At 41.1% G+C, this 19,674-nt stretch overlaps 1 long non-coding RNA gene across 1 annotated transcript in view; it reads right to left on the bottom strand.

The window, feature by feature from the left end:
* Positions 1-362: 362 nt before the first annotated feature.
* Positions 363-19,674, bottom strand: part of LOC142759225 (uncharacterized) — a 45,624-nt gene continuing 26,312 nt past the window's right edge. The window contains exon 2 of the long non-coding RNA XR_012883108.1: positions 363-689. This is a non-coding gene — a long non-coding RNA (uncharacterized LOC142759225). The remainder of the gene's footprint in view (positions 690-19,674) is intronic.

Genomic DNA, 19,674 nt, shown 5'->3' with positions numbered 1-19,674 from the left:
AACATAAAGGGACATAAAGGGAATTATTTTCTTCTGCAATGATGTCAGAGCTGCTATAGAGGGTGGATCTGCAGAATGTACCGATAAAGCCTGTGAGTCACATATCGAGGTAATTACCTATATTCCCTTCACCATGGAGATATGAGCCACAAAGTTATTCTATTATTGTACATTGCCGCTTGTGTACACTACTCAGGAGAATACAATTACAAAAATCACATTATTGGCAGCGTAGTCACCAGCATCCTGCAAATAAAACCTCTAGTCTAATGCTTCCTTTAGTGGAATTAAAGGGTACCTTCCTTTTATAATAACATTTCAATAATATATAGAAGATTAGTGTAGAAATAAAATAATACATGTTTCAAAGCATTACATTTTATTTTACTATATCTTTGGGGACATAACTATATATTGCTTTCATTCAGGGAAGCTCAACGTTGTCTCATAAAGCTGATCGTTATGGGTACAGGAAAAGTAGTCCAGCCATATAACTTTCTTGTGAGTAGGTGGCAATAGGGGGGGGGGGGATGGTTCTTTATTGATTTGTCTCTTCGTCTTGATGACTGCATTGTATCTTTGCTGTAATTTGTAATGAGGCAATGTCTTGCCCTGTGTTTTATCACTTTCTAAAAATTATTAAAGAGATTTAAAAAAAAGTTGAATTTTATTGTTTGTTTGTTTTTTACCTGCAAAAGATAGAAAAATAATATTAATACCATAGAAATAACAGCAGATTCTACTTCAAAAGTACGCAGAACAAAAGTGAATGAGTTTTGTCATATAAGTTTGTGTTCTAAAGGTTGTACCTACATACAGGTATTTTGTATATTACTGAGAAATTACCTTTTGGTATTATGTTTATATCTGCAGAAATGGCGCAAATCTTATCATCAGGCATGCAATATATTGTTAACCACAAACACAAAATTGGTACAAGAAAAACAGGGAAAAAGTGACAGAATATATATAAATATATATCTATATATGTAAAGGATCTGCCAGGCACAACTTCTGTGGATACGCCCATAGGTAATCAGTCTGCACCTGAGTCTATGTCTCTGAGACTGACTCCATCTTCCACCACTCAGGATGGCAGGCTTAGGAGTGGGAGAGCCTATCGCAGCCTGGCCAGACGGAGCTAGCTCCCGCCCTCTGTCTATTTATGCCTGCCTTTCCTGTTCCTCCTTTGCTTGTGTTTCTTCTCGTGTGGTTTCCTGGCCTAGCTACAGCTTCTATCTATTTGATCCTGCTCCATACTGACCCCGGCTTACTGACTACTCTCCTGCTCTGCGTTTGGTACCTCGTACACTCCTGGTTTGACTCGGCTCGTTCACCACTCTTGTTGCTCACGGTGTTGCCGTGGGCAACTGCCCCTTTCCCTTTGCTTTGTGTTCCCTTGTCTGTTTGTCTCGTGCACTTACTGAGCGTAGGGACCGCCGCCCAGTTGTACCCCGTCGCCTAGGGCGGGTCGTTGCAAGTAGGCAGGGACAGATTAGGGCTCACTTGTCCATTTCCCTACCCCCATCATTACAATATATATACATATCTATCTATCTATCTATCTATCTATCTATCTATCTATCTATCTATCTATCTATCTATCTATCTATATATATACAAATTACACATACATTAATCATGTTCTGTTCCACATCTACACGAATATAATGTTGGCAGCAATTTTTTTTTCTATAAATGTGCCCTTAATTGTATTGATTTATCATTCATATCTATAGGAAAATAACAATCGAGCACCACTTCCTTTTTCAATCTAATAAACAAGCAGTGAACAAAGACCACACATGGTTGTAAATACTTTGAAATATGTTTAGAGGTATCCAAGGTGCTTACACATTGCCCAGACATCAGGACTACGAAATAACAATTGATGATCCAGCTCCTAAAGACTATGTCCACCGCCAAAGCCATTTATTTTATTGCTTCAATACATCTAAAATGAAAAATTAAGCAACTTTGCATTATGCCTTGATTCAAATTTTCTCTGTAGACCTTTGCATTTCCATGGTAACAGACAACAAACAAACCCTGTGCAGTCTGACCGTGCAGTCGCACAGCCTTACATCTGTCCCCTACATACATTTGATATGTTAGCAAGAAGTAGAGGACAAATAAAACAGAGAATCACTGAAGAATCAGATGACACAGTGTTTGTTTGTTGTCTGCTACCATAGAGATGCATAGGTCTGCATTGGAGCTGTAGAAACAAAAATGATAGAAACATTTTTATTTTTTTATGAATTCTCTTTTTATTAAATTTTTGATACATAGAAAAAATACCATAAGAATACGAGACCATACAGTCATGTGAGAACATACTCACAATACATTGAACATACAATAATCAAAGATAGAAGCATTTTTAATCACACAAAGTTGCTTCATTTTTCATTTAGATACATTAGAAAAATTGTTTGCGAAGGTGGACATAACCTTTAAATAGTTGTAAAATCTAAAAATCTTAATAGTAGACAATACAACATAAAACAGACTCCAAGCAGAGCAGGCTGCTTCTCACACCAAACTGCGCAGAATCATAATGATATTGGCAGACAAGCATCTGTGGACTTCCCATTGCACTGAATAGAGAAACGCTACATTGCAGTCGGAAGATGCGAGATTTGTACACAAGTCGGAAGAAAATCTCAAGAAAAAGATAAAAAGTTAATTTAATGCTCAGGGAAGATGTTTTCTATTATTTAAATTCATCTTTCTTATTGGCATCCTGCAGACGTTCAATCAAGCTGAACAGTGTGTGATGGAAATTGCAGTCTTCGGGGATAGTTTGCCACTAGCCAATAAAAAACAGGATGGATCTAAAATACATTCAGGCTTTTGGATTAAAGGGTGCCATGTGGAGCTGTGGAATGTAGGACATGCTTATAAGGGTATGTTCACACGCCCTATTTACGGACGTAATTCAGGCGTTTTACGCCTCGAATTACGTCCGAAAATACGATTCCAAACCGCCGGCAAACATCTGCCCATTGAAATCAATGGGGTTACGATATTCTGTGCACACAGGCTTTTTTTTTTACGCGCTGCTGTCAAAAGTGCATGTCACTTCTTGAGACGTAATTGGAGCCGTTTTTCATTGACTCCATTGAAAAACAGCTCCAATTACGTCCGTAATGGACGCAGCGAAAAACACGAGTACGAGCAATTACGTCTGAAATTCAGGAGCTGTTTTCGCCTGATAACAGCTCCGTAATTTCAGGAGTATTGGACGCTGCCGTGTGAACATACCCTTAAAGGGAACAGACACCATAGGTATAGCCAGGTTCCAGGCAGCCTCCACAAATCTAGCAATTTAATAAAAAATTAGCAAGAGTATAAGCAGTTATATTTGTTGAATGGTGATAAGCAAACTCGGCCACCGATGATGATGATGAACATTTCTGTACAAGGACCATAGTGGATGTATTTCATGCAGAGTTTTTTGCAGGAGAAAAATTCTGCCACAAAATTCCGTTTTCTCTGCCTCCCAGTGATGTAAATAGGAGGTCAGAGAAGTAAACACCCGAAGATAGGGCATGACGCTTCTTTTTACCGCAAGCGTTTTTTACCACTCACGGTAAAAAAACGTGTCCGCGGTTTCCGCATCAAAAAACTCTGTGTGAACAGGGCCTTAGAATGCTATGGCATATTGCTAGAATATGCTATAACATTCTGATCACTGGGGCTCCTTTGGCAATTCTCCCGCGCAGCTGCACTCCTGGTCACCTGCTGTGCAGGGAACTGCAGCATAACTCCATCCTGTGCAGTCGTTCTATGTGCAGTAGGTGGCTGAGAGCGTCGTGAAGGCGTCTCAGCGTTTAACTAGACCTGCAGACCATGTCAGACCCCAACACTAAGGAAATGATGACGTCTCCTAACGTAAAGCCATCACTTTATTCATCGAAAGAACCCCTTTAAATCTCTGATACTCCATGTTCCATTCTATCAATAATATTTAACCACATGACTTAAGCTTCCTGTAATAGGGTGACACAGTGATAGTAATAATTAAACTGAGAAAGAATACCTATTATTTAAAGGTCATATAATCAATATATACTGATTTGCATATGGGAACCCATAAAAGATAAATAAAATAATAAAACCATATCAACCATTGTATAGAAAAAATATAAAAAACTTTATTTAAAGACAATTGGCAGTAAATATGGCTTATGGTGGGTGAAGTATCATGCAATATAGGGTCCTATGGTTCTTTGATAAGTATCTATATTAACTTTGTTATGTGTAACTATGGTCCTATTATGTGAATTATGGTCGTGCATATAGTGGGTGTACTTACAGTATAGTATGTCAATTTTGAAATTGACTTGTGCTATCACCATTTTTTACCCTGCCCCATGATATACACTGTCCTTGTGTGTACTTTTTGTACATTTGTTTTTATGGGTGTGTTCTTTTAAGACGGTATGTACAACTGTTCGTGTGTCTTTAAATAGAGATTTTTGTATTTTTTCTATAAAATGGTTGATATGGTTTTATTGTAGCATCTAAGGGAAGTTTTCTCGGTTTACAGTGATAGTAATAATCTGGATGGTCATAACAACCTAGTTTATAGAATAACTTAAAACTCACCTATACCTGCTCGAATAAAGTCACGCGGCAGTAATGCCAGGTATTAAAAATGGCTATGCACTGGCCTCAGTACCCGATATTAAAGGGGTTGTCCGGGAACAAGACCAACTGATGAGCTATCCACAGGATAGGTCATCAGTATATGATTGGGGAGGGTCCGACACCAGGACCCTGCATCAATGAGCTGTTTCCGGCTGCCTCTGGGCACCGGATGTCGTTGAAAGAAGATGATGATTTTGGTCATAGTATAGCAACTATAAGTGAATAGGAGCAGAGCTGTAGTACTGCAGCACGGCCGCTGTACAATGTACGGAGCCATCTGCTCCTGCCACTGAACACTGCATAACATCCGGAGGCAGTCGGAACAGCTGATTGGTGCAGGGTCCTGGTGTCGGATCCCCAGTGTGGATAGGTCATCAGTATGAAAAACCACCCCGTGCCCGGACAACCCTTATTGCAAAAACCACAAATAAAAGTGGTATTTAAAAAAATAAAATAATTAAACTGAGTATGAAGCCACTCTAAAATTAACAAAAAAAGGATTATACTCACCTAACAATCTTCTGCCGCTCCCTTGGTAACGCTAGCTTGATCCCCCATCAGCCTGTGTTCTGGCCTCCAGTGATGACCTGTTGTGTACATACGTGACCACTGCAGCCAATCACAGGCTGCAGCGGTCACATATGACAATGTCATTACTGGAGGCCAGAACACATATACTGGCAGGGGACCAAGCTAGCGTTACCAAGGGAGCGGCAGAAGATTGTGAGGTGAGAATACTGATTTTTTTAGCCGATCTGCAGCAGCAAATCTGCAAGTAAATCTGCTCCCTACGGATTTGCTGCGGAAAATTTCTGCCGCTAATCCAGTACATACCCTCTCTGTGATGCCCAGTCACTAGAGAATTATAGGCTAATGCTGATTCTAGCATTGTCACTTTATTTTCTAGTATTATGATGATGACCAAATCCTACTGCTACCTGACCTAGATTTTCTTCCAAAATACTCATTCTGTTTTCTGCTCTGTTTCCTAAGATCATTTTTCTTTGCTGTTTTCTTTTTATTATCATGAACAGACACATAAAGGCGAGCTGTAAATAATGATAGGGTAGTCTTTGTCGGCTTTCATGAAACCACTACTTTTTTCTCATCTGTTTTAATTATTCTCAGGATTTGGAAATTAGTGATGATCACAATCTTGTGTCAGCCTCTCATTATAGTATGCCTGATTAATGTTAGATAAGGAAGAATCTTATATGTAATCATTAATGTAACTCTACCAAACTAAAACCTTCCTTTTAATTTAACCATATGCAGAGATATCAACCTGACCCATTTCTGGCCATAAATCTACCACTAACCTTCTAATTTTAGTTAACAATGGCTTAATAAGGCAGCCAAATTAACTTGCAATTTAAAGAGGATCTGTCAGCTCTTCTGACGTGTCTGTTTTAGTAAATACTTGTATTCCACATACTATAACAATTCTGGAGCATATTTTTTTAGAACTCTACATTGTGCTGTTCCTCTGTTATTCCTCCTACAAATTTATGGTAAAAAAATTGACAACTGGGTGTTACTGGTTGGGGGGGTGTGTCCCTATACAGACTGACAATGTCCAATCAGTGCTGACTGTGTAGGGACACGCCTCTTTGAATGGAATGGTAACACCCAATTGCCCAGAATTGTTTATTTATGGGGCCCACAAGTATTTACTAAAACAGACATGGAAGGAGAGCGGACAGATCCTCTTTAAGTTACAAATAGTTTTTAATAATAGTGCATAGATACATTTGTTTAAAATGTTATATTTTCATAGAGGCCGATGCTTCCTAAATTAAATGGATGAGATTAGTACTTTAGTATGCAAACCCCTCCTGCTTGCCACGTGGTTAGACAAGTACTGGGTCCACAAAGTGCTAAAAAGAATTTACTCATATGGAGTAATCATGGGGCACTGTAGCAAAATTGGAATGGGGTCTCAGACCATCTTCATGCTATTGAAGTTAGACTAAGGCTGAGTTCACACGACCTATTTTCAGACGTAAACAAGGCGTATTATGCTTCGTTTTACGTCTGAAAATAGGGCTACAATACGTCGGCAAACATCTGCCCATTCATTTGAATGGGTTTGCCGACGTACTGTGCAGACAACCTGTCATTTACGCGTCGTCGCTTGACAGCTGTCAAACGACGACGCGTAAATTGACTGCCTCGGCAAAGAAGTGCAGGACACTTCTTTGCAACGTAATTTGAGCCGTTCTTCATTGAAGTCAATGAAGAGCAGCTCAAGATTTACGAGCGTCAGAGACGCCTCGCAAATGCGAGGAGGAGCATTTACGTCTGAAACGACGCAGCTGTTTTCTCCTGAAAACAGTCTGTCTTTTCAGACGTAAAAGGTAGCGAGCGTGTGCACATACCCTAATGCATATATGCAATGTAAAAATATTCTGGCACTCTACGCACACAGTTTTAGCAGCCAGATTGCATTGTTATGGACAATTACTAATTCATTAGTCTCCCACACAGGTCAATGAAGATAATATATGGCTTACCCACATGTCTATTAATGACCAGATCAATATTTAATTCAGAGCGGCTTTAAGACTATGCAAGCTGCAATGAGTGGCATTATCTTATCCTATGTCACTGCAAAGGTCACAGTGGCTATATAGTGTGTGTGTGTATGTATGTCGCTAGAAAATAGACAATACCTCGAACTATGCCGCCCTTATTCACATGACCGTGTTCAGGATCTGTATTATTCACGCATTAATAAGGTTTCAGTCAGTATAAAGCTAATATTAATCAATGAATTTATTCACGCGGCCTTATTTTATATGGCTGTACTTCTATCTCTAATCTGAATTTTAAAATATGCACCATGCTCTATTAGAGATTTTATGACAGCTGTATTATTCCACCAAAAGTCAATGGAGCCTTCAAATACAGATCCACAAGATGGATCTATAAGACGTTTGTATTTAAATTATATTGTCAACTGCAAATATGGATGTAAGGGTATGTGCACACGATGAGAGGCTTTTACGTCTGAAAAGACAGACTGTTTTCAGGAGAAAACAGCTGCCTCGTTTCAGCCGTAAATGCTCCTCCTCTTATTATGCGAGGCGTCTGTGACGCTCGTAAATCTTGAGCTGCTCTTCATTGAGTTCAATGAAGAACGGCTCAAATTACGTTGCAAAGAAGTGCCCTGCACTTCTTTGCCGAGGCAGTCAATTTACGCGTCGTCGTTTGACAGCTGTCAAACGACGACGTGTAAATGACAGGTCGTCTGCACAGTACGTCGGCAAACCCATTCAAATGAATGGGCAGATGTTTGCCGACGTATTGTAGCCCTATTTTCAGGCGTAAATCGAGGCATAATACGCCTCATTTACGCCTGAAAATAGGTCGTGTGAACCCAGCCTAACACTGCAACAACATGCATGGTGACGCCGTAAAAACGAAACCTAAACACAATGGAGAAATCACAATTTTTTTTACCATTCCAACCCGCAAAGATGTTTTTTTCCACTTTCCCAGTACATTATATCTTACAATAAATGGTGCCATGAAAAAATACAACGTATCCCGCAATAAAACAACCGCTCATACAGCTATATCAACGGAAAAATAAAAAAGTTATGGTTTTAGAAGGTGGGGTGGAAAAAGCAAAAATGAAAATCCGTAAAAATGGATGCGGTGGGAAGGGTTTAAACGTGTTATTCACTTATTTTGCTATTGAAATTGAATACCGTTGGAACACATGCTGTTTGGAAAAGTGTCTTGTCTCAATCTTTGTCTCCTGCAGGAACAAGCCTGCTGTGCTCATTGATAAATATACGACTCTCTGATTTTCATTTTATTAACTAATGTTTATTAGAGAGCAAATGACATTCTACGACTGATTTTAGTTATAACAGCTTCACACTGCTTTATATCAAATAGAGAAGTCTGGAAATAGATATTGAAAACGGTGCCATCTGTTTGCAGCAGAGCATGAAATTATTTTGCAAGTTTGCTGTAATTGCAACACTAGGCCGCAGAGAATCAGACTATTCAGGCATAGGTCAGATACAGTACATTTGTATGAAGGATCTGTATAACTACGTATTGCCTGCATTATCCTCAAATAATTTATCACAGGACACACTGATCTCTTTAGATTATGGCCTTTATCATATGTCGTACTAACACTACGCACCCACAGAATGGCCTCCTGAACTCCCTTAGTTTGGCTGTTTGGAAAAAAAGGGTAAATTTCTTCTTTATTTTATCACATTTATTTTTATTGAAAGTCCGAGATTGTGTTTTCTCCTCTAAAGTGCCACAAAAAAGCATAGCGTGCCACACAAAAAAAGCACTCACAAGGATGCGGTCTAATGCAAGCCCTCTCCAAAGGTAAAAGAGCCCCACGACCTATTCCCCAAACCCTCTGGAACAGCAGGATCTGCAGGGATCAGGGATCAATAGCCTCGTCTCTGCTCTGGCATTTGCATATTCTGCCACCTACACATCTGCCAGAGGTCAAAAGTCTAGATTTGGTCCTCCTGAAGGGGGACCCGGTTGCAGAGAGTAAGGTACCTAATGGCCACGCATACCCCCGTAGACCTCTAGGAGGGACGCCCATTGGGGAACTGGACCCTGAAAACACGTGTGAAAAAAATACACCGTAAACGAAAAATAAAAAATTGCCATGCATATCCAGCCCAGCCTAATGGCTGGCAGTATAAAAATTAGACATATTAAAGCTAAGCTAAAAGGCCACGCTAAAATGTGCTCACAAGTGATTTCGGGTGCCCACCAGGTCAAAACTCTGGAGAGACTTGGCACTTCTTTCACATATAACATTCGCTTCTCTACAGCCCTCTGATCAGGAGTTCAAAGAAAAATGTTTCATGGATGCAACTGCACCCAACCTGCTTAGTGAAATAAGGACATCTAATTGATGACCTAATTTAAAGTAATCTGCTTGCAATGGGGTCTTTTTGAAGAGGACCTGTTACTAAATCATATAAGTTGAACAGGTTAACTGACCTGAATAGCAATGTATTTATTTTTTTCCTGGAGCCCCCGGTTCGGGATATATGGCCCACTGTTGTTTTGGTTCCCTATATGCTAATTTGCTGTAGTTAGCCAACAGGGTGTGAACTATTCTCAAACTGCCTTGCACTAATTGGTCAGCATCAGAAGCTGTGAATCTAGCTCCACCTCTTTGCTAACCACAGCAAATTAGCATATAGGGAGCCAACACAACAGTGGGCCATATTATTTGGAATGGGGGGGGGGGGCTAGGAAAAACAGTGCTGTAATCAGGGAGACAGAGCGTTTCAGGTCAGTAAACCAGTTCAACTTATATGACCAAGTGACAGGTCAGGTCCTCTTTAAGAATGTGCATTTTAAATGTTTCCTCTTAATCCATTTCTCAACTTTAAAATATAAATATATAATAAAATATATAAACCAATTCTAAAGATTATTTACAGATAACATATTCATACTTACCAACAATTCCAATTTTCACATAACAGTTAAGTTAACCAAACCCGCAAAAGGGGTGGCGTTTATGCAAATGTATAAAAGGGTTATTCCCATCTCAGAAATTGCTGGAATATCCACAGGACCCCATCCTGCCTGGTGTCTTGGTGGTGGTTACATTACAGTAAAAAAAAAAAAAATTCTACAAGCTTGAAAATCTGTGGCTGTGTTAAAGATTTTGATATTCTGGTGAATATTCCTTTACATTTTACACACTACAATAGGTTAAGTTTCTTGAACGAGTTTCAAAGAATTCAAAATATGTGAAAGAAGAAGCAAAGAACATCAAAGAAAACCTTAAAATGTTCTACTCACATCAATTTACTTTTCTATCGTTTGTGCTGGCTAATCCTGTCATGACAAAATGCCTTCTTCATGCCCTTAAGGAGGGCTCAGCTCTGCCTGGCATATTAACTATAACACCATATAAACTGATATAATATAGTCATGTGAATATATTTAATCCACTGAAAAATGCGAAAAAATGATAAAAATAGATTCACTCAACACTAAAGGTAACCATACACATTGGATTGTATGGTCACTATCAACCCAAACTTTCACAGTAACATGCATATTTTATTTAGTATTAAAAACACAAAAAATGGCCATACTCACAAATTGGGCAGGTATAATCCCAACAGGACGCAGCCAGGTCAAAAATGCTGCTGAAGGAAAGTGCACAGGTGTGTTTAAATAATAATAGCCACTCCCACTAGCCTTGAGGGGAGTGGCGTGTGGTGCATGGGATATGTAGTAAAAAGTAAATGAATAGTGTATAATGTGCAAGTAGTAATAATATATGTGAAATATAGGGGGCAGTACTGAGTATAGTGAGTGGTGAATAAAGTGTAAAATATAGGGGGCAGTACTAAAAGGGTCAGGAACGTGAGTGATGCATGAAGTGTGGGTGCAGTGTGTAAAACATGGAGGGCTAATGCGTAAATCATGAGGCACAGCCTATATAGCCTGGTAGCAGCCTATTTGTAACGCCATGATAGTACATAGAGCGGGCTGCCCTGCTTGCTATGCCAGACCGCAACACACCATGCTCTCCCAGCATTGAAAACCTGGCTGCGTCCAAAAAGTAGTAAATATAATACAAGTAAACATGGAAAATACATGGGGTATTGGTTGTAATTTTGGCCAAAAGAATGCAAGCTCGCAATCCTCGTCAAGGATCCCCACACTTGCGAGTCCCTAACTGGAACTTTTCGTTCCAAACTTGAAGCTATCCACAGAAAAAAAGTGGGACATATAATAAGATTAAAAACACAAAAAATGGCCATACTCACAAATTGGGCAGGTATAATCCCAACAGGACGCAGCCAGGTCAAAAATGCTGCTGAAGGATAGTGCACATGTGTGTTTAAATAATAATAGCCACTCCCACTAGCCTTGAGGAGAGTGGCGTGTGGTGCATGGGATATGTAGTAAAAAGTAAATGAATAGTGTATAATGTGCAAGTAGTAATAATATGTGTGAAATATAGGGGGCAGTACTGAGTATAGTGAGTGGTGAATAAAGTGTAAAATATAGGGGGCAGTACTAAAAGGGTCAGGAACGTGAGTGTGGATATTTGATTTAGTAGAATATGACATTTCAGAAGACACCTCTGGTGTGTTTTATCTTTGGGGGACCTGTGGCATTAAGCGGGTAAGATCCCACCCGTTTAATTCATGTTTGCCCTAACAATATAAGATTCTGCTAGGCCCCATATACTTTAGAGCAGTTCTTCTCAATCTGTGAGCAGGGCCGTTTTAATATATTGGTGGGACAAATGCAAACATGTCATCAGTGGGCCACCTCTTTTATGGCAAGAGGTAAAATAATGCCCCCATAGTACCTCTCCACACAGTATCATGCCTCCGCACTGCCTCCCCACATAGTAAAATGCCCCCATTGTGCCTCCCCACACAGTATGTTGCCACCATAGTGCCCCACACACTAGTATAATGTGGTTTAGCAATACAAATTACTCTTTTGCACTTTGTTCCCTAATTCAGAAGACAAATCAAAGATAAATAGAGATATATTTTACATTTTTGCCATGGACTTTGACTAATGGTGAGGCCAAGGCATCACCAACTTCTGGCTAGTGAAAGCCCAGTGGATAAAGGTTGAGAAGCCCTGCTTTAGATTGTTGACTAATGAATGAAATCGGGATTTAGAGCAAAGCTTTTTAGGTCACATGTTTGACAACAGAGAAAAGCTAAGCAGAATTAAAAAATCAGCTATGTATATGAATGAAAAAAATGACAATGTAATGAAAATGTAAATCATATAGCTGCAACTAGGTGTTAGCACTGGCTGACCCAGTAACGCGGAGACTAACGGACCTCCGGAAATCACCAGGGACCTCGGTGAGAAGGTATGGACATTGCGGCCTAAAGCCCACAGGTCGTGGTTCACTGGGCAGTCTTCCTAGGTGCCAAAGATACAAAGATATACAAAAGCAAGGTACAAAGATGATCCAAAAAATAGTCAGGCAAGCAGAGGTCGGGGTATCAGGCAAGCAGGGGCGTAGCTAAAGGCTCATGGACCCTGGTGCAAGAATTCAGTTTGGGCCCCCCTACCCCTCCCCAACACCACCAGACCTCTGCGCACGCCTATGCCCAGCCGCCTTGCCCGACAGACCCCATGGATGCGCCCTCAGTATAATCACCGCCATAGCTGCCTCCACAGTATAATGCTCTCCATAGCTGCCCCCACACGGTATAATGCTCCCCATAGCTGCCCCCACAGTATAATGCCCCCCATAGCTGCCCCAACAGTATAATGCCTCTCATAGCTGCCTCATAGTATATTGACACCTATAGCTGCCCCCACAGTATAGCTGACCATCACAGTATAATGCTATCCATAGCTGCACCCACAGTATAATGCCCCCATAGCTGCCTCCACAGTATAATGCTCCCCATAGCTGCCCCCACACAGTATAATGCCCCCATAGCTGCCCCCACACAGTATAATGCACCCCCCATAGCTGCACCCACATAGTATAATGCCCCACATAGCTGACCAGCACAGTATAATGCTCCCCATAGCTGCCCCCACAGTATAATGTCCCCCATAGCTGCCCCACAGTATAATGCCTCTCATAGCTGCCCCCATAGTATATTGCCACCACACAGTATAATGCCCCCCATAGCGGCCACCACAGTATATTGCCACCCATAGCATACAGTATAATGCCACCCATACAGTATAATGCCCCCATAGCTGCCACATACTGTATAATGCCCCGATACAGTATAATGCACTCCATAGCTGCCACATACAGTATAATGCCCCCCATAGCTGCCTCCACAGTATAATGCTCCACACAGCTGCCCCCACACAGTATAATGCCTCCCATAGCTGCCCCATACAGTATAATGCCCCATACAGTATAATGCCCCCCATAGCTGCCCCATACAGTATAATGCTCCTCATATAGTATAATGCCCCCGATAGCTGTCCTATACAGTATAATGCCCCCATACAGTATAATGCCCCCCATAGCTGCCCCATACAGTATAATGCTCCTCATATAGTATAATGCCCCCGATAGCTGTCCTATACAGTATAATGCCCCCATACAGTATAATGGTCCTTCAGCAGCTTCCATATGAGCCCCCTCTTCCCATACCCATTATAATGCCCCCATATGTACCTAATAGAAAAATAATAACATAATTACTTACCTATCCCCGTTCCCACAAGTGGTGGAGGAGATCCTTCTCCTTCTCTGCACTGTGCTGTGAGTAACTCGGCGCAGACAGACGCGATGACGACACTACATCACACATGCCTACACCGAGCCGCTCACGGCACAGTGAATCCTGGAGCAAGGCTCTAGCATTGAACTGAACTGTATCTGCATCTTGAGGACGCAGATACAGTTGGAAGCGGGACCAGCGCGGTCAGAGCTGTGTGGCAACAGGGGCCCTGCGGCCCCCCCAGGTTTAGGAGCCCGATCGCAATAGCACCCACTGCGACCCCCATAGCTACGCCACTGCAGGCAGGGTCAAACACAATCAAACAATCAAGAATAACAGCAAGGTAAAACAATCCATATCAGCAACAGGAAATCCATTTACAGCAATGCCATAGGGCAAGAGCACACGAACTAGCAACAGGGGGATTGAACCTGTTGTTCTCCTTACAAACAAATGGATTGGGCATTTTAAAATCCAACAACCCAATCCTTATCTCACCCGACATCTGCCATCGGGAAAAATCAGGACACCGCCATACACATTAAATGGTTGGACAGTCCTGCCGGGTTTGGCCGACACTCATCTAATGTGTATAGACATCATTAAGCAGTATATGTAGATTTTAACTATGTTATTAAAAGGAGAATTATACTTTAATTGTAATCTGTCACGTTCACCTATAAAACATCTCTCATACAGTTTCTACCTCACCACGGACACTGAGAAAGAACTAATTAATTTAAAATCTCTCATACTAGTTTACAAAGCTCTTCACAATGCTGCACTGTCATACATCTTCAATCTCATCTTCATCTACCAATCTACTCTTGCTCTTCGTTTAGCCAAAGACCTTATGACCTTAAATCCTTTCACACCCGTCCGCAGGACCCGGTCCTGCATCCGTTCTTTGGAACTCTTTGTCCAGGACTCTCACTAAACATTCACAATTTTAAAGAGGTTGTCTGGGCATGGGGTGGTTTTTTATACTGATGACCTGTCCACAGGAAAAGTCATCAGTATATGATCGGTGGGGGTCTAACACCCGAACCACGGACTGATCAGCTGTTCTGGCTGACTTCTGCATTGGATGTTTTGTAGTGATCGGTGCCGGAAGCAGATGGCTACGACCACTGTATTTCGGTCGTGCTGCAACACTGCAAGTACATAGGAGCAGAGCTGCAGCAAAGCCGCTATATAGTGGTCGGAGCCATCTGCTTCCGGCACCGACCACTGCAAAACTATCGGTGCCGGAGGCAGCCGAAACAGCTGATCGGTGCGGGGTGCGGATGTCGGACTCCCACCGAACATATACTAATGACCTATCCTGTGGATAGGTCATCAGTATGAAAATCCGTGCCCAGACAACTCCTTTAAGTGTGCCTTTAAAACTCATTTCTTTAAAGAGACTTATATTACGTAACCATAGTCTATTGCCCACACAACCTGAAATAGTCACGGATTTCTCTTCAATCTACTCCACCGTATCCTTAACTATTTAGCCTTGTCGCATCACTCTGTACTTTATATCCGTGTTGGCTCAGGTACTGGTTCAAGCAATTTTATTTATAGTCTACTTGTCAACACAAGGGGCTGGTCCCTTGAGCAAAATTAGCACCATGTACCTCCGAACATTCCAGTTTAATTTTAAGCTCTTATAGGCAGGGACCTCTCTCCTTTTGTCATATTGTTAGTTTATTTGCATTAAGAAATCACAGTTTTACGTGTTTGTTGCTGTTCAATTGTAATGCGCTGCAAAATATGGTGGTGCTTTAAACTTAGAGAGTATTATTAATATATTATTAACCACCGCTGTCCTTTTCAGAAAGGTGATCACATTCTAGCCCTTATTACAAACATTCCCAAATAGTATTTTTAGATGTATATGTATTCATTTTATATTTGCCTAAAGCCATTCTTTGTATTTCATTTCCAGGTGTGTGGTGAACGTCTCCCGGCTACCGTGAAGCACGTTTTAGTTTCCAAGCAACATGAACTTTATAACTATGATCTTTTCCACTTTTTTTATGGCTGCGTATATAATAGTGTATATTTTGTATATTAAATGTGAAATGACATTCACCTATATGTATTATGAGATAGCTTATTAGAGCAGGGGGCTGCAGCCGTCCTGTCACCATTTGCTGACAATTACCATAATAAATGTTGATTTCCATAATGGCAAGTAAATGGATTTTGTGTGCTGTCATTTTATCCGTGTACTCAATAATTCCGGCTCTGTAGAACATCCATGCTCTCTGGACAACAATGTCTCTGCCCTGATTTCACAGCCAAATGTAATTTTCTGCTTCACTTGGGAGTGCTAGGGTTGCAATCTCCCCAGCCCGTGCCCAGATGGACGTGGCAGCGAGCATGAATGTCAGTTGTAGTCAGTATCCTATGTTACAATCAATGTTAAATGTAGTTTATTGCATTATTAAAATGTTCAGAAAATAGACTATCATTAAAAAAAAAAATGTTCATCTATTTAATTTTCAGTACAATTATTTTAGGTAACATTTACAATGCTGAAGCACAGATGATGACATTTGAATACATAAATTGCAGAGGAAGACATTCTGCAGGAGAATTTCATTTACCAAGTTACTAGGAAACGATGACGTCACCTAAGCCCAGATAATTACAGCAGAGCAGAATGTGTGTTTGCTCTTAGGCGCCACAGTCACGTCAACGGTGTTAGTGAAAAAAACAATAGCTGCCCCTATGAAGTGTACAATACCAGCTGAGGGGTGGGCTTAGATTTTCTGGTCCATTGCAGAAACAGCAGACGTTGGTTGGTAGGGGGGTTCCTGTCTCCCAGCTAGACATATGGATGTATCCCCTGCTCTGAAGTGAAGCAATACTGGCACTTGCCTAGAGGCTCTATGGTAACAGGTGCTGCCTCCTGGCAAGTTTCCTATACCTGTCCCATCCAGCCAGTGCATAACATTATAAAATCCGTATACATAGTACAAATGCTATATGGTATGTTTAGTTTTGTTTCTTTATTTTCTTATTTTTCCTTATTGTTCATATTGTTTGGTATCCAATGTATTTCTGAATAATTGTCTGTACACTTAACAATACTTGAGCTGTTATATTATGTATAACGTAAAAATAAATTAGAAAAACAGATTTAAAAAAAAGAGGCAGATATGCCTTTTGCCTCTGAAATATGGCCGGATTCACACGAGCGTGTGCATTTTGCGCGCGCAAAAAACGCATCGTTTTGCGAGCTCTAAAGGTCCGCAAAAGCTCCGTGTCTCATCAGCATATGGTGCGTGGCTGCGTGATTTTCCCGCAGCCGCCATCAATATGACACTCTGTTTTTATGTTTACAAACAGAAAAGAACGTGGTGCTTTTCTGTTTTCATTCATAGTTCTGACTACTGTAGCGCGCAACACGCGCGGCACTGGGAAGTGCGTCCGTGTGCGGTTTTCACGCATCCATTGACTTCAATGGGTGCGTGATGCGCGAAAAATGTGCAAATATAGGACATGTCGTGAGTTTTGCGCAGCGGACATACGCTGCATGAAAATCACTGACAGTCTGAATGGCCCCATTGACTAACATAGGTCCGTGCGACGCGCGTGAAAATCACGCGCGTAGCACGGACGTATAAAAAAATACGTTCGTCTGAATAAGCCCTAAGCCTTACGATTCTCCACCTGAAAAATCTCCTTTCTCAAACCTGACATGCCAATCACTTGTTTCTATTTTTAAAGGGTCATTGTCATATCATCGTTTTTTACACTTGAACTCCTTATTTATAGAATGATCACTTTCTAATATAAATTATAAACACATTCTGACTCAGTAACTGCTTTTTTTTTTTAAACTCTATATCTCCTTTTGCTAATTATCATTCTCCTAGTAAACAAATCCACTGTTGGCCGACTCCATGTAAACTCTGTATACAGACTAGCAATCAGTGTATACGGATGTCTTCCTCTCCTCCCCAGCATGCACACTGCCATGCTCTTCCTAAAGTACTGACTGCTTGTGCTTCTCAAATTTCCGCCATCACTCGGCTCCCTTCTGGCGTCATATTTAAAGACTTGCTGTAATTGCAGTCCGCGCTCCAGATCCGCCCGCAAAGAATGGTGAGAACTGGGGGAACCGGCGTCGGTACACAGCGTACTTGCAGAAGCTGGAGAAAGTACCTGCCTCTCAGCTAGTAGCATTTTTCAACCTCCAGATGATGCGCGGATTTCAGTAAGTTCTGAAGAACAGGAAAATAGGTAGAACAACCGAGCAGTATGCGTTGTGCCAGAATTATAAGAACATGGGAGTCCTTTTTATTTTTTGGGTGGAAATGATAGGTACACTTTAAAGTTAGGCATGGGGTCCTGCTCCTGATAATTTCAAAAGGACCGGCCAACTTTCGAATGTATATGGGGGGTTCCGACTCTCCCCAATAGCAGATGTCGTGGGGAAAAAGGATCAAGCATCTTGGATTTTAGCATGCCCTATTCCTGCCAGCGTAGTCCTAGCATGAATGTATGTGGGGGAGTCAGAAGGAAAAGCTTGCACACTAGTATTTCGCCAACAGCTACCTAAGGGTATGTTCACACGACAGCGTCCGTAACGGCTGAAATTACGGGGATGTTTCAGCCTGAAAACATCCCCGTAATATCAGCCGTAACGGCATGTGCAGGCGCTTGAACGCTGCGAAAATTACGGGCGTAATTGGCGCTGCTATTCATTGGAGTCAATGAATAACGGCTCCAATTACGGCCAAAGAAGTGACAGGTCACTTCTTTGACGCGGGCGTCTATTTACGCGCCGTCTTTTGACAGCGGCGCGTAGAATTACGCCTCGTGTGAACAGACAAACGTCTGCCCATTGCTTTCAATGGGCAGATGTTTGTCAGCGCTATTGAGGCGCTATTTTCGGACGTAATTCGGGGAAAAAACGCCCGAATTACGTCCGCAAATAGGCCGTGTGAACATATCCTAAGAATCAGCTCTGGTGGCATCCTTGGTATCTACGTTGCAGGTTTCCAATAGCACTGTCATATCCTAAATCCATTATCTTACTAGCTCTTTCATTCCCTACCTGGCTCCTTCAGGTCTGCTCTGAGTCTATGTATAGTTATGCATTGGAGGTAGTTGCAAACTTCTTTATACAGTAACTAACCTCTCTTTTTTTTTTAGCTTTATTACTGATCCAGTAATGGAAGAAAGTCTCAATATGGGACTTACTTACCATTCACATTATGCTATGGATTGCTATCCACAGCTTATTCCAGCGGACATATGAGTCCAAGAGAGTCAAGAAAGGTACTATATGTAAATATAAGGCTAATGTGTTCATGAACATTTATTAACCCCTTCAGGACACAGCCTGTTTTGGCCTTGTGGACACAGATGATTTTTTCAAATCTGACATGTGTCACTTTATGTGGTAATAACTTTGGAATGCTTTTACCTATCGAAGCGATTCTGAGATTGTTTTCTCGTGACATATTGTACTTTATGTTAGTGAAAAAATTTGGTCGATAAATTCAATATTTATTTGTGGAAAAACGTCAAATTTTAGCGAAAATTAGCATTTTTCTAAATTTAAATGTATCTACTTTTAAAACAGATACCACACAAAATAGTTACTAGTTAACATCCCCCATATGTCTACTTTATGTTTGCATCATTTTTTTCACGTCCTTTTATTTTTCTAGGACGTTACAAGGCTTAGAAATTTAGAAGCAATTTCTCATATTTTCAAGAAAGTTTGAATAGACCATTTTTTCAGTTCAGTTCTGAAGTGGTTTTGAGGGCCTTATATATTAGAAAGTCCCCATAAATCACCCCATTTTGAAAACTG

Source organism: Rhinoderma darwinii, chromosome 4 (genome assembly GCF_050947455.1).
Source record: "Rhinoderma darwinii isolate aRhiDar2 chromosome 4, aRhiDar2.hap1, whole genome shotgun sequence".
Taxonomy (NCBI): Eukaryota; Metazoa; Chordata; class Amphibia; order Anura; family Rhinodermatidae; genus Rhinoderma; species Rhinoderma darwinii.
Note: the sequence above shows the minus strand (reverse complement) of the source record. Positions and strands in the feature narration are given on the sequence as shown.